This window comes from Zingiber officinale, chromosome 6B (genome assembly GCF_018446385.1).
Source record: "Zingiber officinale cultivar Zhangliang chromosome 6B, Zo_v1.1, whole genome shotgun sequence".
In the NCBI taxonomy this organism is placed as follows: domain Eukaryota; kingdom Viridiplantae; phylum Streptophyta; class Magnoliopsida; order Zingiberales; family Zingiberaceae; genus Zingiber; species Zingiber officinale.
In genome coordinates, this window is record NC_055996.1 from 11162300 (window position 1) to 11189532 (window position 27233).

At 37.8% G+C, this 27233-nt stretch overlaps 1 pseudogene; it reads right to left on the reverse strand.

Annotated features, from left to right (window-relative positions):
* Nucleotides 1-354: 354 nt before the first annotated feature.
* On the reverse strand, nt 355-25600 carry LOC121990757 (annotated as a pseudogene).
* Nucleotides 25601-27233: the final 1633 nt, after the last annotated feature.

Here is a 27233-nt window from a genome sequence, read left to right on the forward strand (position 1 = left end):
ATATAAAATAAATCAAAAAATGATTTGTTATATTACAAATGAAATAGGATGAAATGAGAACATTATTATTAAATACATAATTGTTTTGAATATATCAATCATTTTCTTATTTTCATTATAAAAAAATGAATAATAAGAAGTAAAGTCAGGTAAATCTTTCTCTAAATTCATAAAACTCTACTTTATAAGTTGTAGTTTTTAAAAAATACATTGAAAATATATTTTTATTAGAAAATAAATTTAGGAAGTTATTACAAAATAATTTTATTAAAAAATAGACATTAAAGTGATGGAGTTTAAGAGAAAACTAAAAAGGTGAAATATATATAAAAATATGATAATTTTGGTGAAGATTTATTATGTACTAGTCTTATCAAAACTAATACATTGTCATTTTCTAATTTAGAAAACGTCCGAAAGCTGAGAACTAAACCCGGCTGTGAGTATATTTTCTGATGAACCAAATGGCACACGGTCAGGATTCTGAATTGGTTTCTTGAGGGGCTGCAAACATGCAAGATGGCCATTCATTTGGTTGTTGCATGTTGGCAGTTTACTGACTTGGGTAGTCGCTTCCTTCTCCTTGGATACTGGAGCTCCAGAAGCATCCTGTTTACATTAAAAGATGGTAATGAGCATGTTTAAAATTCATAGTTGTAGTCTGAAGTAACCAAATTAACATTGAACATTGTTGCGCATACCCCAAGCAAAAGAAATGTGAATTCCTTGTTGTCCCCCTCTAGATCGATCTCAATTAGTTTTCGCAAGTCAGTAAGGCTTGAGTTCTTCAACACCTTAAGCTTCCTGATCAGACCCCCAGAAAGTTCCTTTGAGGCCTCCAATCTCACATCTATGTCTACAAATGCATCAGGGTCAATGTGATTAGGGCTGTTGTTCTCCTTCATATTCTAACAGGTGATGCAGATCTTTTGAGTTCCTTATGGGTTGACTTTTGCTTTTTTTTCACGTTCAAGTGAGGCGAGTGGTAAAATAAATGTGGAAACTGGACTTTCCTTTAGTGTTGTGTCAGCAACCAGCTTGTATTTTAGGTGTGATCTGTGGCTGCTCTTCTTGCAGGCCCAAATTTGATCCAAGCTCCTTGCCAAGTGCTAATGGAGAAGGTTGCTTATTCTGATCCTGAGATCCGCTCTTCGGTGGACTGGAAGTTTTCACTTGTTTGGCTAGCTCTCTGTGGTTGCCACACAGTCTGAAAATATTTTGGATACGCGTTTTCCTGGCAGATGCAGGATTTTTTGAGTTTCCAGTGGATCTGTTTTGCGATCCTAACCAGCAAGACAAGGAACCGATGAAGACACAATCGGCAGGATTATTACTGATTCCCCTGACAAAAGAAGTCGAACCATGAGTTCTACTGGCATGATCCATGTTTTCTCTGACAACTTCCTTGTCGATCTCATCTTCAATGCTCTCTCTTCCTTCTTCATCTTCCTCAAATACCGTGCTAAGGCAAACCTTATCAGGGAATCTAAGAATATTGGCATCAGACTCTTCTTCAATCGGCACGAGACACGGATCCAATTGGAATGGTTTCTTGTAACTTTCAGGTTGGCAGGAGTCCTCTCTTATCTCTTTTACTATATTTGTATCATGTATCTCTCGCATGTCTAACTCCATCGTTTTCATCATTCCTTGGTTGCTCCATAAGTTTCTAGCCACACCAGTCTTCCACCATCTGTATCCTGCAATACCTTCTCACCGAGTCTCTGCCTTGGCATATCAAGCTCCTCTTTCTGCAGTAGCATTCTTTCTTCCATCTTTGTCAATTCAAATTTTAAAGTCTTAGGATATTCCTCTTTCTGCAGTAGCATTCTTTCTTCCGTCTTTGTCAATTCAAAATTTAAAGTCTCAGTTTTCTGGTCAACCTTCAAGTTGATCTGTGATTTCCTTCCTTCAATGTGTTGGATTTTTGTTCTGAGCTCTGCTAGTTCTGCTTCTTTCTGCAACAGTTCGTTGCGGGCTTCATCACGTTCTTTCTCTTTAAGTTTGTTCTCCATTTGTAACGTAAAAATAAACTCATTCATGGCAACAATTCTTGATCTCAAGAGTATTGATGATTCATCATAATCCACTTTATCCTTGAAAGTTAGCAAATGACTCTGACTGACACGAACAATGCATTTTGCTTTAGCTCCATATTCAAGTGTCGAAATAGTCTTGTGGGTTTCCTTTGGATTAGGGCTTGCACAAAGAATCATCAAAATCTTAGATTTATCATCCTCGAATGAGTCCTAAAATAATGGAACAAGGGAAGCATCCCTCAGTCATTGTTCATTATTAAATCTGAAGTATTTAGAAGACCAGTTCCATGTGTATTGGCACCTGCAAAAGCATTGTAAGCTTGCTGTCTCTGAATGGAACATGTGAATCACCATTTGCAATGGATTCAACCACTCTTTTTAGAGCAACGTTGCATTGGTTTATTCTAGCTGTCTGCAAATAGTTGATAATTAGTACAACAACAACTAAGTTTTGTCTCACTAGTATAGGAGTCCTTTTACATCATTGAGCTCTAGTCCTTACTATATCATCATTTATATTTAAATAAACTTTATCTTGTTTAATTATTGCTAATCAAATCTTTTTTGGTCTTCCTCTTTCTCATTTGATGTGTGTATTTGTCATAGTTTCACATCGCCTAATTGAGACATTTATTGGAGTTAATAATTAGTGCAAAAGCAACAAATCCAGTTGAAGTATTCACATTTCATTGAATGTGTGGGAATAAATACATAATTGAAATGTTATTGCTAAGTTATGTTTTGACAAAGTGCATGACTAGATGTGAAAAGAAAAAGAAGATAACAAAAAAATTTGAGTGAAATGTTCATTTGATCATTACCAAAACAGATGCACATAAAAAGGATTGAATTAAAATTTATTTCTGGTTCATGTTGAAGTTGAAGTTAGGTATTGTCATGTTGAAGTTGGGTGTTGATGTTATGTCAATATTTTAACTTATTTATATTTGCTGATGGTTTTTGCAAAACCAGTCATTGTTTTGGTGTTTTAGAGGATTTGAGATGAATCTAGGCACTTTGGAAGGGCATTTTCTTCATATTTGCTTCAAACTAGTAAGCCTCAACTATTAGGATTAGGATTTGCTTCTCACAAGTGAGTCTCACCTATTAAGAAGCAACAAGAACTATATGTCTCATTGGTCAAGCTTTGCCCCATCTTTTTTCAAGTCTTACAACGAGCTCTCAGTAGCTCTTGCTACCCAACTTAGCCCGCACATGTTTTACAAGCTTAGAACAGCAAGACAGTTTTATCCTCTTCCTTAGATAGTTACCTTTCTATATACTGTATATTTAGATAAGGTCTGAGGATATTCTTGAAGACAAGGAAGAGGAAAATAGAGCCTTTCCTTAGGCCTAGAAATTTTATTAAGCCATAAGAATTATACAGGAAATGACAAACATACAAGCTAGGAATTTACAAGCATCTAAGCTAGGAAATTACAAGCATGAAAGCTAAGAAATTATAAGCATACAAACTGACTTACAAGTACAAGTTTGAGAAGAAAAGACTACGGTGGATGCTTCAAGTGTGGGCAATCATCGATGCTTGAAGAAAAGGAAGTACGGGGGGCTTCAAGAGGAAAAACAACAATCCAATTAAGTTGAGTCATCAGATAAGAAGGTATCTTTTCAGTGGAGAAATGAGTCAGGGCATCTTCTTTAGTGTCAGAACATAAGGAGCATTTTTTGTGCTAGTCAGAGAATAAAGTATAGTGAGAGTTAGTGCTCTCAAAAGTTAGTTTTAAATTTCCATCATATTAATTAGGTTGGCTTCTTCTGCTGACCCATGAGAGGGTAAAGTTGATGGTCCTATAGAAGGTGTCGGGCTAGCTTTGTTTTTGTGCATCCATTCTTTGTTTTTCTTGTGATAATAGTATTGATGGAGGGTAGAGTGCTGAGTAGAATATAGGAATGGGAAGAAAATAGCTCCCATGTCTTTTGGCCAATATATTTTTTCAGTGTAGGTTTCTCCGGCTAATGTGAATTCGAATGGATCTTGATATTTCTCCCATAACCATAAACTGCCTTGAACTGAGGCTCTCAAATGTTTAAGATAATCTTCAATAGGTTTTATTGTTGTCTAGTCTTGGTCCATATGAGAAGAATATTCTTCGAATTTGAGAGTAGGAAAATTAATACCTGGTATGCCCATTTTAATTACATGTCTAGCTGATTCAATTTTTAAATTGAGTCATTCAGGAGGAGAACTGTCAAATGAACATCTTCTATAGTACCATCAACTTTACCCCTCCATGGGGTTAAAAGAAGAAGTTAACCTAATTAATATGATGGAAATTTAAAATTTACTTTTGGGAACACTAACTCTCACTACTACTTTATTCTCTAACACAGCTAGCACAAAACATGCTCCTTATCTTTTAACACTAAAGAAGATGCCTTGACTCATTTCTCCACTGAAAAGATTCATTCTTATATGATGACTTAGCTTAGTTGGATTGTTTTTTCCTCTCAAAGCCTCCCTGAAGTCTGCGTGCTTCAAGCATCGATGATTGCCCACACTTGAAGCATCCACCATAGCCTTTTCTTGTCAAACTTGTAAGTCAGTTTGTATGCTTATAATTTCCTAACTTGCATGCTTGTAATTTCTTAGCTTAGATGCTTGTAAATTCCGAGCTTGTATGTTTGTTATTTCCTGTAAAATTCCTATGGCAGCTTAATAAAACTTCTAGGCCTAAGGAAAGGCTCTATTTTCCTCTCCCTTGTCTTCAAGAATCCTCGGACCTTGTCCAAGTATACAATCCTTCTAGGCCTAAGGATGAAATTGTTTCATTGTTCTAAGCTTGTAAAACCTGTGCTAGCTAAGTTGGGCAGCAAGAGATACTACTGAGAGCTCATTGTAAGACTTGAAAAAATCGGGATAAAGTTTGACCAATAAGACATATGAGTATTGTTCCTTCCTAATAGGTGAGGTTTACTGGTGAGAAGTAAATCGGAGAAAAATACCCTTCCAAAGTGCCTAAATTCATCCCAAATCCTCTAAAACACCAAAACAACTGGTTTTGCAAAAATCATTAGCAAATAGAAATAAATTAAAATATTGGCATAACATCAACACCCAACTTCAACATGATAACAACTTCAACATGAAGAAGATATAAATTTGGTATCAGAGCCTTAAAATTCTTCGGATCATCAATGACTTCTAGTTCAAAAGACTTTCAAGATTTTCAGAGAATACACTATTTAGATCTAGCCTCACAATTTCCAACTAGGAAAAACAATAACAAAGCAATTGCCCAATACTTATAAGTTTCTACTTATAAACCAGACCAAGCGAATGAATCTCACCATAACTTAGACTAAATTATGCTAGGTCCCTCACAAACAGTCAGAGGATGACAAACAGAATCAAACTACCTCTTGACTAAACAATATAATAGCAAGAAGAAATAATTTTTCTATTCATCATAGATTAGAAGAACTAATAGGTATTGAGCAAAACTTAAATATCTTCTCAAGCGAACAACTAAATACACTTAATCCTAGACAACTTTATAATCAAGGAATACTCAACTTTACTACTTTAGTAATTAGACACCATAGAACAGAACCACTTCATCTCTCTGATGGAGGAGAAGAAAGACAACTTAATGACCGAAACGTTAGCTAGAGCTTTATTAAATAGTAGACACAATTATATACATTTAGGATTAATTGTGTTCGAACTCATAAGACTAACCAAAACCAGAATAGGAGGAAAGGTCTTATTAATTCTATATGACTCTCGTCTCTCTGATAGAGAGAAAGCAATTATAGGGATGATAAAAGTAAATATGAATAGTAACTTAGGAATTATTTACTTATGCTCTAATTTCTACATGACTCTAAGGGTGCGTTTGGTTAGGAGTTATTCTTGATAACCTTGGTTATCCATCCAAGGTTATCAAAAAAACTCTGTTTGATTTAGGTAATCGATAATTCCCGAGTAATGTTCCATGCCCGACACGTCAGCAAAAGGGGCATGCAACCAGGAATCGAAAAACCTCGGGAAACTGAAATTTTTCTTGATTCTGAGGTTAACGATTTTTTTTTACACAAAATACCCTCAGATAAGAGAAAAATGTGACAAAAAAGAAAAACGTAAAGAAAAAAATAAAAAAAAACATAATTTTTTTTTTAAAAAAATAAAAAATTGTAAAAAACTTAAAAAAACATTAAAAAAATATAAAAAAGCATAAAATTTGTAAAAAATGAGAAAAAATAAAAAAATAGAAAAAGCTTTAAAAAATAAAAAAGTTAAAAAAATAAAAACGTTAAAAAATATAAAAATGTAAAAAAACATAAAAAAACAAAAAAATGTAAAAAAATTTAAAAAAAATTAAAATAAAAAAAAAGTAAAAAAAACTTAAAAAATTAAAATAAAAATAAAAATAAAAACATAAAAACATAAAAAAAAACAAACAAAATAAAAAATATATAAAAATAAAAAAAATGAAAAAGTAAAAAATAAATGTAGAGTTTTGGTTTTGTAACTAAGGGTAATATAGTAAAATATTAAATTAGGTTATTCATTAAAACCTTCAAACAAACAAATTTTTGTTGCATTACCTAAATTGAACCAAACAACATTTGGTTATGCTTTATTCCCCATAACCTTGGTTATGTGATTACCAGGTAATCACATAACCAAAATTATATATGATAATTTGAACCAAACGCACCCTAAAAAATTTTGTAAAACACATCAAAATACATGATATTCAAGGAAATGGTCAGTTTCAAGGAAATAAGATTCAATTAGATATCATATTCCTATAAAAAACAATGAATCATATCCACAATCACTTCAAAATCACAATAACCAACATAATTAAAGCACTAACATCAAAAGGAATATATTTCCTTAAACCACGAGAGTTTAACTTAGAAACTTTGGCACGATTAGAGTGGACTATTAGTCTACGTAATCTTGAAACAACACTAAGATCAACAACTTCTATAATGTATAAAGATAGAAGCGATAAACTATCAGGCTATCAGCCTTCTACTTCTCAAAATGAAGAAATAGAAGATAATAATTTAAACCTTATGTTTAAACAAGAAAATGATCTTATCAGTATACTTAGAAAACCATCTACGACTAATATAAGAACAGAAAATCAAAAATGCTAGCACTAAAGCAGATCATTTCAACTTAACGTAGAAATTAGAGGCAGTCAAAACTTTCTTTGGGGACTTAAATGAATACGTATATCTACCTTCAGAATTTGCTAAGCATCGGACTCACAATGATTTAGGAACCGAAGAATTTGATAAGCAACATAACAAATTAGAGAACAATTGAATATTATATTTTGATGAAGACAACAATATAATAGCCAAAAAATAGGAAGATGACACAATAAGTCTCCTAGCATTATTAGAAAAGAATCTGATGAATACGAGAGAATCTTCAGTTACTTCAAATCCAAGTCCACCCTATCAAGTAAAACTGTCAGAAGGTATTATGGGAACCATGGATTATGGTCAAGGGCATCCTCCTAGGAGAGGAGTCAATCCATATACTCATAACAATCCTTTAGTCAGGACTATAGGAAAAAGAAGGCAACCAGAGGTAACTTTCTTTGGAAAAGACACAGTACTTCTTAATATAACAGAATGCGATCCTCAGTTATATTTATATGACACATACTTAGAACAATGGATAGTTTATGTCCAAAGAGACTATCATGCAAAACATGAAATGGATATTGAAATTGGAGATGTTATGATCCGGGTAGGAGAAAACTACTTGGGAGATGTAACTAGAAGCCTTTAAACTAAAATTCCCAGAGGAAGTTAATAGAATTGCCTCCCAAGACAATAACATCTTAAACTTTTGTTATGCTATCCATAGAATATTAACAGCTAGGGATGTAAATACATGTCTAGTATAAGGCAAAAAGAAGAAAATCTGAGGAAAATGTTGGTGTAGTGAACACTAATAATTAAACTTAGGTTTTGATGTATGACAAAAGATTAAAGTTAGATATTGTGTGTTTTAATCTATTTACCAGGTTTGCAAGACTGAAAGACTTGATAGGACCTGACACCGCGAAAGTCCAGTCAGGTCTGAAGGACTCGATAATTGACAGAAAGTGTTGGGACTTTCGAGCCTCAAAAACCGTTTTTTGCGTTGTGGAAACCTCGAAGTCTTGCCACGGATCAGTGCGAAGATATATAAAATAAATCATGTACATGTTTTAAACTATGTTTCAAGACTTAGTTTTTCTTCAAAGATGTAAGAAATAAAAGCAACATAATCTATGTTTTAAACTCCCCCAGATTAACTTGACATTATTTCTTACTTTGTCTGAAGTCTATGTTTATGCTTACTTACTACATGCTTATTTTTGATGAATGCCAAAGGGGGAGGGTTAGGTGGTTAAGTTAGCTAGACCAAACTGAAAATACAAACTAACTTAAAAACCACATTAAATGCGTGTTGTTTTATGCATATGTTTACACTAACTTAACTAGATTGTCATTCCATCAAAAAAAGGGGAGATTGTTGGTGCGGTTTGCACTAACGATTTAACCCAGGTTTTGATGAATGATAAATCAGGTTAAGTTAGCTTGTTGTTGTCTAACACTCTGATCGAGTGTGCAGGAGAAGTCCAGACAGGTCGTCGGGCTGACCGGATGTCCGCACGGCCCGCCAGTCGACGGTCGATCGATACCGGCACGAATCCAAGCGGTCGACGGCCGACTGACGCTAAGCACGAAGTCCGCCTAGGTTGACCGGATAGCGGCACGAAGTCCAGACGGGTCGACAGTCGACCGGACGTCCGGTAAGTCACCGAGGGGAGGATCGCAGGACGCTGCCCGGAAGAGAACATTAGGCGTCGATCCGGCTTAGATCCATTTCGGACATCTAAGTCGATATCATGACTAGATTCCGGTCTCGGAAAGACGGAATCTAAGTTATACTTTATATTGAACTCATAAACCGTGCTAACACTTTATTTTGCAAGATCTATTTGTCTGACTAACCTTGTTTGCAGGAAAGCCGCTTGCAGAGGGAGTCGCCCGGGAGGCACCCGCGCCGGAGGCAAAACTATCCGATCGGCCGCCACTGGAGCTCGGGTTGGACTTACGTCTCACCGGCGCCGAAGAGATCCAGTGGCGCCCGAGCTTCATATAAAAGATGGGGGAGGCAGAGCTGATGTAACAACAATCAACTCGAACTCTAAGATCGCTTTATCGCTCGCCTCGCGACGCTAACGAAGATCCGACGATATACTCCTTTCCTGTTCTTTAATTCTTGTCGGTATTTTCTTTATTTTGCTAGCATTACTGTACCTTAAATTGTAATCATTTTCGAACTGCTAGTAATTGCCCAACGAAAGTACTCACGGAGTACGGGCCTTCGAGTAGGAGTCGTCACAGGCTCCGAACGAAGTAAAATTCATTGTGTCCAATTTTTATTCCGCTGCGTTTATACTCGCTATTTTTCGAATCGATATTCACCCCCCCCTCTATCGACGTTTCACGATCCAACAAGTGGTATCAGAGCAGGTACCACTCTGATTTGGTGCAACCACCAATCAGACAGGGGGTGAAAATTTTTTTTACGCTTAATTCTAATCTGATATTATTATTATTAATCTGGGAAGTTTTCTTTTTTTTTCTTTCCTCCGTTGCAATTAAATCCATATTGGTGTAACACTAATTTAGATATTCTTATTATTTTTCCCGCACTGCTAATCCAAGACCAAGTCTTGGGATATTCTTTTTCGTTGTTTACTTGTGTGCAGAATGTCTCAACTAGAAGGCTTTAGCACAGTACGTCCTCCCCTATTCAACGGGGATGACTTCTCGTAATGGAAGAAAAGAATGGAAGTATACCTAAAGACGGATTACGATCAGTGGTTCAGCGTTATAAAGGCCTACCGAGCTCCAACCGACAACTCCGGAAATCCACTAGACACGGAACAGTGGACTCCGGACATGAGGAAAAAGGCGTCGACAGAAAACAAAGCGATCAATACGCTACACTGCGGCCTAACACGAGAAGAGCTGAACCGGGTCGGACCATATCAGAATGCTAAAGAATTGTGGGACAAACTGATCGAGATGCACGAAGGAACAAGCGACGCAAAGGTAACAAAAAGAGACCTACTTTTAAATAAAATATTTAATATAAAAATGCAGGAAGGGGAAACGGCAAGTCAACTGCATGCAAGAATCAAGGACGTCCTCAACGGACTCCACGCGATAGGCCACCAGATGGAAAATAGAGATTTAATAAGGTACGCACTAAATGCTTTTCCTCGTAATAGCTTGTGGGCATCAATCGTAGATGCCTACAAAATTTCGAAAAATTTATCTAAGTTAAAATTAGACGAGCTTTTCTGTGAGTTAGAATTACATGAACAAACTAATGCTGGAGCCGAGAAAGGTATTGCTTTATTTGCAGGCTCATCCAGAGAAAAGAAGAGCAAGCCTGAATCTGAAGAAGATTCTGATCAAGATTCCGAAGACGAAGAACACCTAGTGAACCTGGTAAGAAAAATGTTCACCGGGAGAAAAAGAAGCTTCAGCAAGAAGGACCTTCAAAAGATCAGTTCTCCCTCGGAACAAAAGAACGTGACGTGCTTCGGATGCAACAAAAAGGGGCACTACAAGAACAAATGCCCAAGACTAAAATTCGACAAACCGAAGCCAACCAAAAAGAAGGCCCTCAAAGCAACGTGGGACGACTCCTCGGACGAATCGGAGGGAGAAGAGCAGAATCACCAGAGCCACCTCGCGCTGATGACCCGCGAAGCTGAAACAGAAGACGAGTCGGAACCCGAATCAAGCCACGAGTCCGTACTCGTTTCCGAAGGCCCGGATGAGGTATATTTTAATTTAAACAAAAAATTCTTTAAAATTATTTCTTGCTTAAATAGTAAGTTAATTAAAATAGAAAATGAAAACAAATCACTCCTTGAGGAAAATCAAGACCTCAAGGAACAAATAAAAAATTTAAATCCAACTCAAGATATAATACTTGAAGAGAACTCAACATTAAAATCAGAAATTAATAACTTAAAAGAAATACTAGAGAAATTCACAACAAGATCAAAAAATCTAGACTTAATCCTGAACAATCAAAAAGCATGTTATAATAAAACCGGACTTGGATACAAGTCGAATTCAAATAAAACTTTCAAATCGTTAATAACCCAATACAAATCAACTAATCAAGTTTGGGTTCCGAAAGCGTGTTTGACCACGCAAGTAGGAATTAATCAATATTACATACCTAAAGAAAAAATATACTATATTAACTCGAATAAATTAAATCAAAACCCAAAACACAAATCAAAGAAATCAAAATTTAAAAATATTAAAACTCAACAAAATATAAATTATCACCAAGTTAATTATAACTATAAAAGAAATCGACACAAACCTAAAACCAAAATTTAAATTAATGGCCAATAATTCAGGGGGAGGCTCCAGAATAGCTGGCACCTCCAAAACTAACCTACCCGACAGGGTAACCTAAACAAACTAACCCGGCAGGGTAATTAGGATTAGTTAAAAAGAGACCAAGTTTAACTTGAATCATGGTACTGGTGAAGTTTTTGGATGATAGTACGTTAGGGAAGCTTGGGCATCGCATGTCTAGAAAGATATGGTTTCGATCTGGTGCATTTGGCCAAGTGGAACTGACTGAAACTACCCTTAAATGAATCCCAACCAGTTAGACCAAGGTTTAGTACTAAGCTCCGTGGATAGGACTATTCGGAAAACCTCAAAAGGTTGGTTACTTCTAATGACGTCCATGTGACTCACCAAGCTTAGAAGTTTATCCGAAGAATGCCTGTTTGTAGAGACCAAAGCTAAAACTGAATCTAACACAAGTTAAACCAAAACTCCATAATTAAAAATCCAATCCATCTCACAAAATTATAGGATTCCCTGATTGACAACTTAGATCAGGTGAGATGACTAAGGATCAAAATCAAATTTCAAATTAAAATTAATTAAATAAATTAAATTTCAAATTTAATTAATTTTCAAATTAATTAAATTTCGAATTAAATAAATTAAATTTCAAATTAAATTAATTTAATTAAATTTCGAATTTCAAATTAAATTTCAAACTGGATCAGTTAAATTTTAAACTAACCAAATTTCGAATTAAATAACTAAAATGAATTACGATTAATTTACTTTTACTTCTAAAACTAAATTAACCACAAAAACTATTTTTAAAATTATTTAAAATTAACTTTAAAAATTATTTTTTAAAAAAAACGGGGCGGGCACCCCTGGTATACCCTTCCGGGGCGCCCAGATCCCTATAAATAGGGGGCCCAACACTTGCCACAAACTCCTTCACTCTCACCAAGGTTCTATCTGAACCTCAGTGTGAGAGTGTTCTAAAAATTAAATTTTCTTGCGGTGAAGACGCTGCCGCGACTCAACCGAGGTCATCAGTTCTATATTTTACGATGGCTTTAATTATTTTAAAGAAATAATTAACTTACTATAACCTACGAAACCTTGTTGAATGTACTAGTCCGGTAAACATAAGTCTGTGTGCTGAATTTTGTAACAACCTAGTGAAAGTAGACGACCTTACCTATACTACTAGGGCAGCAGGTACTGATATCACGCTATCACCTACGACGATCCGGGAGTTTTTAGGGTTACGTCCATCCACTTGTTCCTTTTTGTGCTATCCTCCCGGGGATCTACCATTCGGAGATCCCTACTCACATATCACTCTTGATACGATTTATTCGTATTTTTTTGGGGGAGAGCGAGATCCCACTGTGACCCAGTTTAGGTCTGTAGAACTTCGAGTCCAGGACTACGCTCTTTATAGGGTCTTAGTCCTTTTTACCACTGACTACTCGGGACATCGCTGTGATGCGCCCATTCCACTCATTTTTACTCTATGCCCTGAGTCATAGGTTAGATATTGACATCAGCCTACATATCTTCTCTACCATTATCTACTCTGCTGGATATGTGACTAATAGTCGAGTCCACATGCCTTTTTGTCACATTCTGACAGCATATATGTCCTCGTTGCACATTGATGTCACTAGAGGAGACATTCGCTGTATGACTGAGTTTGACGTCATAACAGCTAGGAACTTCTCTCTGGCTAGTATCCACATAGATGAGGGCGACGGTACTATGTCTTGACGGAGGGGGGCACAGCACCAGCACGACCCAGGCGCGCAGGGGGAGGCCGAGCAGGATGAGTTCATGCTTGCACTGTTTCCGGAGGAGGCTGTTCCACCTCCACCACCAGCTCGAGCACCACGTCACGCACCACGCACTCTAGCCGACCGCATGACTGGACTAGAGAGGGCCATGGCGAGTCTCCAGCAGGAGAACTCTGACTTTCAGCGTGACATGCGGCGAGAGGTCTCCGAGTTACGAGCTGACGGGCAGACTCGACACACTGAGCTGATGACACTACTCCGCTCCTGGGGATCTGGACCACCCCCTTCCTCATCTCAGTAGCTCTAGTTGTGACACTTCAGATATCTACATCACTTGTAGGATACTTATTGATCTATCTAGTGTTCTTTCTGGTATGAATTGATCATGTTCGATCTTAATAGACTAGGAGTTTCAAATTTCAAAAATATTTTCAAAAATGGTTATTCTCAAATTATAGGTTAAAACATATTTTGTTTTCAAAACTTTCCTATTTTTTTTAGATTTTCAAATAAATTTTTAGCCTTAGACTAGTTCAAAATCCTTAGAGAACATGTACCCACAGGACTAGTTTTGAGCATCTCACCAAAACCCTAGGCTTACCTTGCTTGTGTTTGACGAACATAGAAAGGGGTGAGATGCATAGACCACTTGCCTAAAGACTTAAGATGCTTATTTCAGTGCATCGACATAAGTCTGGGCGTTAAATACAAAATATATATTAATCAAGTTAAGGTTGACCTTAACTTGACTAACCAAATGAAAGCTGCTATCTTTTGATAAGTCAGTCAGTAACAAACTGGTTAGACATTTAATTTAATGTCAGGTTCAGGGGGAGAAATAAAACTACTTCGGTTTTTCAAACTTAATTTTAAAAACCAAACTTCTTAAGTATGTTAAACCATGTTTAAAAAATTAAAAAAAAAATATTCTCCTTTGTTTTAAAAAATTATTCTACTTTGAATATCTTTAGCAAATACTTTCAAAATTTTATGTCAAGATCAGGGGGAGGAATCAATTAAAATTTTCTCTTTATTTTAAAATATTTTTTTGTTTGTTTGAAAAATATTTTCTTAAAAATTTCTTAAATCTAGTTTTTAAAAGTTTATTGAAAATTGATTAGACTTAGTTGTTGAAAATTGAATTTAAAAAAGGTAAAATTTTACAAAAATTAGTTTTAATTGCTTAGTTATTGGATTTTGACAACTTATGTTTGAAAACTTGAATTTTTAACTTTGACCTTAGTTAATTTTATCTTTCAAAATTAGTTTTGGAATTTTGATTTTGAAAACTTATGTTTGAAAACTTAAATTTGAGAAATTAACTATCTTCCAAAATTACGAAGTTATAAATCAGTTATGTTTCAAGACTTAAATTTTCTTCAAAGATGTAAGAAATAAAAGCAACATAATCTATGTTTTAAACTCCCCCAATTAACTTGACATTATTTCTTATTTTGTCTGAAGTCTATGTTTATGCTTACTTACTACATGCTTATTTTTGATGAATGCCAAAGGGGGAGGGTTAGGTGGTTAAGTTAGCTAGACCAAACTGAAAATACAAACTAACTTAAAAACCACATTAAATGTATGTTGTTTTATGCATATGTTTACACTAACTTAACCAGGTTGTCATTCCATCAAAAAGGGGGAGATTGTTGCGGCAGGTTAACCTTGACCCTGATGATATTGACGAACAAAGTTAGTTTGTTGTTGTCTAACACTCGATCGAAAGTGTGGAGAAGTCCGCATGTGCCGATCGGGCCGACCGGATGTTTGCACGAAGCCCGCCCAGTCAACGGCCGACTGTGATAGCCGGCACGAAGTCCAAGCGGTCGACGGCCGACTGTGACGCTAGGCACGAAGTCCGCCCAGTCGACGGCCGACCGATAGCACGAAGTCCGACGGTCGACTGACCGACCGGACGTCCCGCGTGTAAGTGAGGTAAGTCACCGAGGAGAGTCGTGAGGACTGTCCGGGAGAGAACATTAGGCGTCGATCCGCTTAGATCCATTTCGACATAAGTCGAGATCGTGACTAGATTCCGATCTCGGAAAGACGGAATCTAAGTCATACTTTATAAATTGAACTTAACCTGTGCTAACACTTTATTTGCAAGATCTATTTGTCTCGGACTAACCTTGTTTTGCGTAAAAGCCGTCACTGAAAGGGTCCAGCGCCCGTGAGGGATCCGGACGCCGGATGGCCGGTGCCACCCGCGCCTGAGGCAAAAGCTATCCCGACATGCCGCCACTGAGCTCGCTGTCGACTTGCACGTCACCGGTAGCCGGGGATCCAGGCGCCCAGCTTCATATAAAGACGGGCTGAGGCAGAGCAAGTAACAACAATCAACTCGAACTCTCGATTGCTTGCTTCATCGCTCTGCGCTCCTGCGACGCTAACGAAGATCCGACGATATACTCCTTTCCTGTTCTTTAATTCTTGTCGGTATTTTCTTTATTTTGCTAGCATTACTGTACCTTAAATTGTAATCATTTTCGAACTGCTAGTAATTGTCCAACGAAAGTACTCACGGAGTAGGGGCCTTCGAGTAGGAGTCGTCACAGGCTCCGAACGAAGTAAAATTCATTGTGTCCAATTTTTATTCCGCTGCGTTTATACTCGTTATTTTTCGAATCAATATTCACCCCCCCCCCTCTATCGACGTTTCACGATCCAACAATAGTATGATGTGGATTTTGTCCCATGAAAATTATAGCTAATTGGTATGAATCTAGTAGTGTGGTTTGACCACATCCATGACTTGATTCTACAAAAACTCTATAATTCAGTGGGAGAATCATTTAGTTAAAGACATAATTAAATGATAAATGGAATATGATATTTACTTTCTGCATTATTTTTGTTGTAGATTGCCATGTTGTCAAACACGAACACCTTCTTCCTGTGTTCTGTCCTTGACAAGGACAAGCTCAATGGAGCTAATTTCCTGGACTGGTACAGGAATCTGAGAATTGTTCTCACACAAGAAAGAAAATTGTACGTCCTAGAGTAGCTCATTCCCAAGGCATCTCCTGCCACTGCCACGCAAGTTTACCGAGATGCTTATAAGAAGCATCAAGATGATGCATTAGATGTGTCATGCCTCATGCTCGCGACCATGAACTCTGTGCTTCAGAAGCAACATGAGTTGATGTCTGCTTATGATATGGTTGAACATCTTCGTCAACTATATCAAGGGCAAGCGAGGCACGATTCGAGATCTCCAAGGCACTGTTTCAGTGCAAGATGCAAGATGAGACTCCTGTAGGTCCATATGTGCTCAAGATGATTGGGTACATAGAGAACCTACAGAGGTTGGGATTCCCACTTGGCCAAGAGCTGGCCACAGACTTGATCTTGCAATCCTTGCCAGAGAGCTACAGTCAATTTGTCATGAATTACAAGTCACTGCCTGAGCTGCTAAGCATGTTGAGAACTGCTGAGCTCAACCTTAAGAAGGTAAAGCCCAACTCCATTTTTGATGGTGCAAAAGCATAAAGGCAAGGGCAAGCCTAAAGGTAAGGGAAAGTCTCAAGCCAAGGGCAAAGGCAAGATAATGAAATCTAAAGGAGGGGTTGCCAAGGATGCTACCTGCTTCCACTGCGGTTAGACTGGACACTGGAAGAGGAACTGCAAAGTATATATGGAAGATCTTAAGAAGAAGAGAAGTGAGACTTCTATTTCAGGTATATATGTTATAGAAGTCAATCTATCTATTTCTGGATTGTGGGTATTGGATACCGGATGTGTTTCTCACATTTGTACTAATGTGCAGATGCTGAGAAATAGCAGGGCATTGACGAAGGGCAAGGTGGACCTACGAGTTGGCAATGGAGCACGGGTTGCTGCTGTTGCTGTAGGAACTTACTATCTATCTCTGTCCTCTGGGCTTGTACTAGAATTAGATGAATGTTGTTATGTGCCTGCTCTTACAAAGAACATCATTTCAGTCTCTTGTTTGGACAAGAAAGACTTTTCTTTTGTAATAAAGAACAAATGTTGTTCTGTTTATTTAAAAGATATGTTCTACTATAGTGCACCTCTGATGAACGGACTCTATATTCTAGACTTAGAGAACCTCATCTATAACATAAATACCAAAAGGTTTAAGTCAAATGATATGAACCAAACCTATTTCTAGCATTGTCGCTTAGGTCATATAAATGAGAATCGCTTATCCCAGCTCCATCAAGATGGTTTACTGGACTCATTTAATTGTGAATCATATGAGACATGCGAGTCATGCCTACTAGGCAAGAAGACCAAGACTCCCTTTAGTGGACACAGCGAAAAAGCGACTGACTTGTTAGGACTTATACATAGTGATGTATGTAGCCTTTTTCAATGTCGCTGCCAGAGGTGGTTATAGATACTTCATTACATTTACTGATGACTTCAGTAGATATGGTTATGTGTATCTAATGACACATAAGTCACAATTCTTTGAAAAGTTCAAAGAATTCAAGAATAAAATGCAAAACCAGCTAGGCAAGAGTATTAAGATATTTCGATCAGATCGAGGTGGTGAATACCTTAGCCATGAGTTTCGTGACTATCTAGCTGAGTGTGGAATTCTTTCCCAACTCACTCCTCCTAGAACACCACAGTGGAATGGTGTATCCGAAAGGAGGAATCATACCTTATTAGATATGGTACGGTCTATGATGAGTCACACAGATCTTCCTATATCCTTTTGGGGATATGCTCTAGATACAACAACCTTCACACTTAACCGTGTTTCATCCAAGGCTGTGATAAAGACACCATATAGGATATGGACTGAGAGAGATGCTCAGGTGTCTTTTATGAGGATTTGAGGTTGTAAGGTTTACGTTCGACGTCAAGTCTCGAACAAACTGGGATCCAAATCTGATAAGTGCTATTTTATAGGATATCCCAAGGAAACGAAGGAATATTACTTCTACATTCTCAGTCAACACAAAGTGTTTGTGGCTAAGACTGGGGTATTTCTAGAAAGGGACTTTGTTTCTAGAAAAACTAATGGGAGTACGTTCGATCTTGAAGAAGTTCAAGATATAGATCATAGCACTGAAGCCTTGATAGAAGTTGAACTGGAACCACAAAGTGTTGTGGATGATGAGATTGTTCCACAAGGAGTTAAGGAACAACAACCAGTTCAAGTAGACCTACCTCTTCGCAGGTCTGATAGGGTACGTCGTCAGCCTGAGAGATACTCATTTCTCTTGTCTGATCATGATGATGATATGCTTGTTGAGAATGAGCCTACCTCCCATCGTGACGCCGATGAGACCAGATTTCAATCACAGAGGCCATGAGATCCGAGATGGAATCCATATACACCAACCAAGTATGGACTTTGGTTAATCCACCTGAAGGCGTCAAACCCATTGGGTGTAAGTGGGTCTTTAAGAGAAAGACTAACATGAATGGACTTATTACCTATAAGGATCGCTTGGTAGCTAAAGGTTTCAAGCAAATTCATGGTATTGACTATGATGAAACTTTTTTTTCCAGTAGCGATGTTTAAGTCTATTCGGATCATGTTTGCTATTGCAGCATACCATGATTATGAGATCTGGCAGATGGATATCAAAACTGTGTTTCTGAATGGAAACTTGCTCGAGGATGTGTACATGACACAACCTGAGGGTTTTGTAGATCCACAAGATATCAGAGTACGCAGTCGTAAGTCCATTTATGGACTAAAGCAAGCTTCTGGAGCTAGAATCTTCGATTCGATGATGCACAATTTGGTTTCATCAAGAATGAAGATGAACCTTTCTACAAGAAAGTTGTTGGGAAGACAGTATCTTCCTTGTATCAGATCAGAACTGCAATTACAAACTGCAAAACCCAAACTGCATATTTGGTCAGGAATTCATGCAATGTTAGGATTTAGATGAAACAGCCTGTATTCTAAGCATAAAGATCTATACAGATAGATCTAAGAAACTGCTTGGCCTAAGTCAAAGTACATATATTGACACAGTATTACGATTTGCCATGCAGAATTCCAAGAAAGGATTTCTGTCGATGTCACATGGTGTGAGTCTTTCAAAAACTCAAAGTCCCTCTTCTAGAGAGGAGAGAGACCGCATGGATAAGATACCTTATGCCTCCCATGATCTATGCGACGCCACGCCATGTACTCGTCCGATGTTTCAGACGCTGAGCATAATGAGCAGATACCAGTCAGATAGCCACTGGATAGCGGTCAAGAATATTCTTAAGTACTTGAGAAGGACTAAAGACTATTTCTTGATATTTGGAGGCGATGACGAGCTAACTGTAAAGGGTTACAGTGATGCCAGCTTCCAAACTGACCAGGATGATTATAGATCGCAGTCTGGATTCGTGTTTTGCTTGAATGGTGGTACCCAAAGAGAGTAAGTAGGACACTGATTCTACAACAGAGACCGAGTATATTCTCTGCATCGAAGCAAAGGATGCAGCTTGGATTCGCAAGTTCATTATTGAGCTTGGGGTGGTTCCTAGCATACCGATCCTATAGAGCTCTATCGTGACAACAATGGAGCATAAGCTAAGGAACCTTGCTCACACCAGCGGACCAAACACATACTACGGCGCTTCCATCTCATTCGAGAGATCATCGATAGAGGAGATGTGAAGATTTGCAGAGTACCCACAGAGGCTAACGTCGATGATCCCTTGGCCAAGGCTTTGGCACAAAGAAAGCATGATGGCCACACTAGGTCATTGGGCCTTAAAGTCTACACTGATTGGCACTAGTGCTAGTGGGAGATTGTTAGTTAGAGCCCTAGAGTCAATCATATGATGATTGTTTTATGGACACGATATATCATATTCCTATATATTTATAAAGGCATTTCTTTATGGTTATTATACTTATTTGTATTGGTGCCAAATAACTAAGTATCATAGCGTCCTCGAGTAGAAGGTTCTCATCTATATCAATCGATTGATTGAATTGATAGTGAGATGATATAGAGAACACTACTCTTAATCATTCCTAGTCAAGTATTAACATTCAGGGACAATGTTAATGCGATGAGACTAGCATGTAGGTCAACTCGATGACTTGATCTCATAAGTCATGAATATAGAGATATCAAGTTGACACGAGTACGCATCGAGAATGATATCGAATGACCCGCCACGAGAAAGTATCATGATCGTTATATGAGTGTCATATACTTTCTCACGTGACTATTAGTATGACTATCAGTCGACAAGTCACCATGGTTCCACATAAGGAGTTACATACTTTGGCACAAACGCCACCAGAATCGGTGGATTATAATGGCGACATCGGGTATGTAACAAATTACGTGAGGATGTGAGTGATGTAGATGGAATCTATCCCTCCATATAACGGAGAGACATCATGATTTTTGATAGAGTGAGACCACTAGTGCGACACGCCCTAAACGAGTCAATGAGATATTGAGCTCATTTGATTAGAGTGAGTCTACTTGGAGTTCAAGATATAAATTGATTAGAGGATGACACGGTCTATGCCTCATTTGATCAATCTAGATGTCAATGATAGAAGGACATTGTCACATATTGCGAGAGTCACAATTAGTAGTCACAAAGGTGATGTTGGATCTCAACATTCTTGTAACTTGGGTAGTAATGATATGTTGCTAGATACCGCTCATTACTTATTGTTCTAAATGGGTTTAGGAGTATTGCCAACGTTACAAGAACCAATGTCACACACAAAGGGCAATTAGATGGTGATTAGGTTCATATGATGGACCAAGAGGATTAGGTTCATGTGATTAATCAAATTAGATTAAGAGTAATCCAAATTAGACTAATTGAGTTGGACTCAATTTGATTCATGTGTCCAACGAGTATAATTTAGATTATAACTCATTGAATCAATTTAATTCAATGAATAGAGATTCATTAAATCAAATTGACTTGAATCAATGGTTAGATTTGATCAACCATGAGAGATAAATGAGTCAAGTTTGACTTGACTTGAGAGGGAAGATGAAGGGTCAAGTTTGACTTGACCAAATACCACATCATTTGTGACTTGGCATGGGTCGACCAATGATGGTGTTCCACATCATCAAGAGCCACCTCATTGTGTGACACCTCATAAGGATGACCAAGAGTCATGACTCTTGGTATTACATGGAGGTATAAAACACTCCATGTAATAATGTGGCCGGCCACACATTGATTCAAGGCAATCAAGGCTTCTTCTTCCTCCTCTCTTCTTTCTTGCTCTCCCTCTCCTCCATTGTCGTGACTCCTTGGGGTGCTAGCACACTCTAAAGTGTCTTCTCCACTCTCTTGTCCGTGTGGATACGTATAGAGGAGTGTACGCTTGACACTCTCGAGATCCGGCAACCTTTTAGACAAGCGGGATAAGCGAAGGGCTTCGCAACAAGGGTAACACTTCTTATTCATGTAGATCTAAGGTAGATCTAGTTTAGAAACTTGTACATGATTTATTTTTATATATCTTCGCACGGATCCGTGGCAAGACTTCGAGGTTTCCGCAATGCAAAAAACGATTTTTGCGGCTCGAAAGTCCCAGACTTCAGGTCAAAGGACTGATAATTATACTAATAGTCACATGAGAAAGTATATGACACTCATATAATAATCCATGATACTTTCTCATGGCGGGTCATTCAGTATACATTCTCCAATGTATACTCATGTGTCAACTTGATATCTCTATATCCATGACTTGTGAGATCAAGTCATCGAGTTGACCTACATGCTAGTCTCATCGCATTAACATTATCCCTAAATGTTAATACTTGACTAGGAATGATTAAGAGTAGTGTTCTCTATATCATCTCACTATCAATTCAACCAATCGATTGATATAGATGAGAACCTTCTACTCAAGGACGCTATTATACTTAGTTATTTGGCACAAATACAAGTAAGTATAATAACCATAAAGAAATATCTTTATAAATATATAGGAATATGATACATCGAGTCCATACAACAATCATCATATGATTGGCTCTAGGGCTCTAACTAATAGAAAGTCCATGTTTTGATGTATAACAAAAGGTTAAAGTTAGATATTGTGTGCTCTAATCTATTTACTAAGTGTACAAGACTGAAAGACTCGATAGGACCTGACACCAGGCTAAAATCTAGACAGTTCTAGAGGACCCGATAATTGATAGAAAACCTAGATAGATTGATGTCTGGTAGGAAGTCCAGTTTGGTCTCTAGAACCTGACAACTAGCTGAAGTCTAGATGAGACATCTAGCAGGAAGACCTGGTGGGTCAAGAGATCAGAATCAAGTAAGACTGCAAATGGTACGTGAAGCTAAGCACTGGAGAAGAGAAATCCAGTGAGGAAGTGTTCCCAAAGAGAATAGTAGACGTCGATCCGACCTAGGATTTTAGTGAAATCCAAAGTCATGATCGGACAATCTTGAAACTGTCAGATCCATTTTTACTATCTTTTGTCTTTTATGCTAACTCTGTGATGCAGGAAATCAAAATTAGAGAGGGCATTCTGAGCACCAGAAAAGGATCCAAGTGCCTAGAGGTCCAAGCACCCCGAGTGGGTCCACACCCGGAATGGCCCGAATTCAGCTTTACAAGCAAATGAGTCGGTAAACGCTGGTTGGCTGACCTACATCATCATTCAGGCGCTTGAGAGTGGTCTAGGCCTTCGGGAAGGGATAGAGGCGACTTGGATAGAGCTTTGTTGAGGTGTAACCATGTCAGCAATCCAGGCGCCCGGAGTTGGATAACTCAGTGTCGAAGCAAGATCGGATAAGCTTCAGTGGAGATGCCTGGGGTGGTCTAGGTGTTTGGACTGACCTATAAAAGCAGCTTTGATTAGTAGTTTCAACATATCAATTGCTATGACTTTCATACTCATGAACTATTATGAGAAGCTCTACGACACTGAAATGGTGCTCCGACAAACAACACTCAAGCTACTACTCTACTTGTTGTCGGTATAATTTGTTTATTGTTTTGTACTTAAATCTTTGTAACTATTCGAGCTTATAATGAATTGCCCAATGAAGGCACTCAACGAGCATGGACCTTAGAGTAGAAGTCGTTAAAGACTTCAAACTAAGTAAAACCAACCTATGTTAGCCTCCCTTGTTTTATCTCTTTCTTATTTCTGCCGCTTTAACTCGTGATTTCCAAAAAATGAAAAAAAACATGCATAATTCGCCTCTCCCTCTAGCGCTTTTCGATCCTACCCTTCCAAAATGCCTAGATTCATCCAAAATTTTCTAAAACACCAAACAACAACTGGTCTTGTAAAACCCATCAGCAAATAGAAATAAGTTAAAATGTTGGCATACCATCAACACCCAACTTGAACATGACAACATCCAGCTTCAACTTCAACATGAAGCGGAAATAAATTTGGTCAAAAAGGGTACTATCAGAGAATGGGTTGCAATCTATGAAAGAGGGACAGTAGTGACAACACCTTGAGTCAACTAACAAGATGTAAGTGGGATATAATACCTGCATCTTTGCTTCAAGACCAGTTTGACCAGCTGCTTCTATGTTTTCAGAACCAGCCATATCAACAAGCATCAACCTTCCACCCACAGATGGAACATCTAAGATTATCTGAAAATTGATTGAATATTTCAGTAGTGATTGTACTGCTTTTGATTGCATAAAATGGCAGAAGAAAAGGTAAACATACGATGCAGTGACTCCTTGAACTTCTTCATTACAAAGGGTGCTTTTAACAATCCCGCGCTTCTCAACTTTAGTAACTTCCCGAGTTATTTTTGCTGCTTGTTTCCTGATATATGGCTACCTTTTTTTGCCTTCTTACCCATAAATTCCAACCGAACCTGTTCAACAGAGGAAAAGGATTAATTGGAAAATTCCTAGCCATTTTCTCTAGCTTTTTTATAGCAAAAGTTGTTCAACAAACAAACCAACTTTCTTCTATCCGAAGTGAAATGGGTGATACTATACCATTTCCTTAGATATATGTATTTTATTTGGAAGACATTGTAAACATATGAACATGCTCTTGCAAATGCGAAGGATGATAAAATCTCAAAGAGAACCAATGTACAGCTGAAGAGGATGGCTTGTGCAGAAACAACAACTAAGAATAGTTCGTTTAAATGGAAGACACATAAAACTTTTAGCTAGTTTTAACACAACTTAAGTATATCTGCATCCTTACAATTATTTGGTTCATGTTGGACCCAAAGTCTATTGTCTGTTCTTCATCTAGCTTTAAGGCATATCTTTCAGTGTCTGTTATCTTCAGGGTTTCCAACATTGTGCTGACATGATCAAACTGCATCAACTCATCTAAATAGGTCATCAAAATGAAATATTATTACATTGATCACATTAAAGAAGAGAATGCTGTAAGTTTCTCAGAAAGAGAAGATTGTTGCAATCAATACAACGATATTTTTATTTACAATTAATATTGCTACGATGGAAAAAAGGAGAAATTAGATTGGACACTAGAAGATATTCTTCTTGGACAAGAACCATTGCATTTGTTAAATTCATATTTCTTCTGTTTAACTATGAATCACCTCTTATGTATTGTTACTATCTTGATAAGTCGAGCAGTTCAATAATGAATAATAGAATCGCATAGCTGATGCATCTGTAGCTCTGAAAAAAAAAATAGGTCAATTGAATTCGCTTCAAGATATCAATCCAATGAGGAGAGATGAAAGAGTGGAAGAAATAAAGATTAGAAACGGAAGGGGGGGAAACGACCTTGGGCGCATTGTTTCCTTTAGGAAGACGGAGACCAAAGCTGGCTCCTCCTTGGAAGCTCCTGCAAGAAGATCGTATATCTCCTCGTTGTAAATCTCTAGGACCGTAACCTGGACGAAGAGAGCAATCCCGAACGCGTCACCGCCGACGTCGTTTTCATCTTGAAGCGAACATCGTGTGGCTCTTCACGGATCCAGTAGGCCCATACATCATGATAGTGCACATGACGCCCAGACTCACGCCCTCCACCCTCGACGCCACGAACCGTCGGTAGAAGCCCTCCAGGTCCTCGTTCTCCGACATGGATACGCCGTCGAGGGCGAAGTCGCGGTAGCCGATGTCAGTGAGCACGCGGAATGAACGGGCATCGGCAGCGATCTTGACGACGGCTGAGGACTTGTCCTTCCGGAGGTCGGCAGGGGGATCTCGGATCCGGCCGATGACCTCAATGGGGTGGTCGGTGAGGGAAGGAGGAGGATCGGGGCGGCACGGGATTAGGGTTAGAGCTGGGGAAGCGGAGGCGGTGCTTGGGGGCGGTCTTCGGGAGGTAATGGCGGACGTGAAGCAGGCGGTGAGGAGTCGAAGGAGCGCCTCTTGGAGCCAGAGTAGGAGTAGAAGCTGGTGTCGGAGGAGCCATCGGAGTGCGATCGGCGGCCGGAAAAAAGTTTCCCTTTTCTTTCCTTTATTGCTTTATCTGTGGATCAAAATGGAGGCGATTGGGGGGAGAATAGTCGATGAGAAGCGTCCTCCTCTGCTATCCGTACCCCTCCCTCCGACTCCGAGCGCTGTTGTGGTATAACGGCTACTTTTGCCTACGTGTTTTTTTGTTTTGTTTTTGTGAAGATATATTTTTTCAATATTTATTTTTAGAGAAATTTACTTTTATAATTCACAAATTTATATATTTTTTAATAATTCAAGTGTTCCCAATTATAAAACTTCAAACTGTATAACAATTATCATTCAAAATAAATTTAACCAACTAATACATCTAATTTGTCAAACTTCACGTATAACTCTTTTGCCTTTTCTTTTTTCACCAATGCACTTAACCAAATATAAAACAATATTATTCAAAATGAACTTAAAAACATTCTCAAATTGTGCTTTAAATTTTTGTTTGTTTAAACAGATACATTATATTTTATTTTTCAAAAGAAATAAATCAACTAAAATTCTTCATCTACTTTTTTTATTAAAAAAAATTAATCTTTTTCGATCATTTATTTAAATATCAATTATATTTTTATTTTCATTGAACCCCATTTCAAGTCGAACATATTTATTAAGTGTGATAATTTAGGTTGGATTTAGATTAGCAAATTGATAGAATAGAATATCAAAATTTAAATTCAACCTTATTAATATTTTAATCAAATTATTCAATTAATATTTTAATCAAATTATTCGATATGAACCTGATTTATTTATTTGTATTTGATCTGAACTCGATTTAAAATGATCCACAATCCAAATCCAATCGAAATTCGACTTAACCCGACCCGAAATGCCCGATTCATAAAAACATGTTCATCTTAACCCGAACTCGACTAGAAAAGGCTCATTTTATAAAAATATGTTTATTTTAACTCGGACTCAATCAGAATTCGACTCGAACCCGACTCGAAAATATTTATAAACGGGTTTGCGGATTGTAATCTGTCATTTCAGGTTAATACAAACTCGACCCGTTTATTAATCGTGTCAATCAGGTCGACCCAAATCCAATAAGATCTGATTCTAACCTGATTTTTCATGTTCAGTTCGGATCGTGTTTTGATGTCATGTTAAAAATTATCACCCCTAATATTTCTCGTGTATGTAACTGCTCTTTCTTACGGGTTTCTAGAAAGGTATCATGCCTTTTTGATATTTAGAGATACCACTTGTTATTGAGTGTTTGAGGATTTTGAACTATAGCCCACTTCTAGACTTGCTAGTCTGACATATTAACTATTGGGCAAAAAAAATACTTTCCTATGCAAGAAAGGCTCAGCTCATCACCTTAGTGCTACAGGGAGTAGAGTACTTTTGACTCTCTATATTACTTCTTACTTTATGAATTATTGATCACATTTATAACATCTACAAGTCTTTTATGTGGACATCAAAATACCCCCGCTATCTTAGACAGGTATATGTAGGCCTAAAGAGGAAAGAGGACTAGGATTCTGTGACTTGAAAGCTTTGAACCTTTCTTATTGGCTAAGGTATCTTGGTGGATACAATCAAAGGAGAACGTTCTTTGGATCAAATGGGTGCACCATACCTATCTGAGACGGATAGATATATGGATTTGAAAGGCAGTGCACTCGAATTGCCCGC